Source organism: Asparagus officinalis, chromosome 9 (genome assembly GCF_001876935.1).
Source record: "Asparagus officinalis chromosome 9, Aspof.V1, whole genome shotgun sequence".
NCBI lineage: Eukaryota > Viridiplantae > Streptophyta > Magnoliopsida > Asparagales > Asparagaceae > Asparagus > Asparagus officinalis.
Genome location: NC_033802.1, coordinates 55902564 through 55902938, shown reverse-complemented (window position 1 = coordinate 55902938; position 375 = coordinate 55902564).

Genomic DNA, 375 nt, shown 5'->3' with positions numbered 1-375 from the left:
AAAATTATGTTTTAAAATCTTTTTGTTATGAAAACAATTTTTCTTTTATCAAATCTTTTGTTTGCATTTTGATGAGAGGTTTGTATATATAACCCCTCCGGATTTATTAGGTGTTTATTCCCAAATCATGTTTACCGGGTGCTTAAATGTTTATATAGGTTGTTACTAGCTCAAGAGCTAGATATGATTGCCTCTTTTGATTTTTAAGAAAATCAATGATGGTTTGGTTTTATACTCTTAAAAATGATTTTTTTTAAAAATCCATAGTTCATAACTCTTGTATGTTACTTTTGAACTATGAAACTGTTGCTTTGATTTGTTCTTTTGAATTCATTATATAAGCACAAATAGATGATTCAAATTTCAAATATGCTT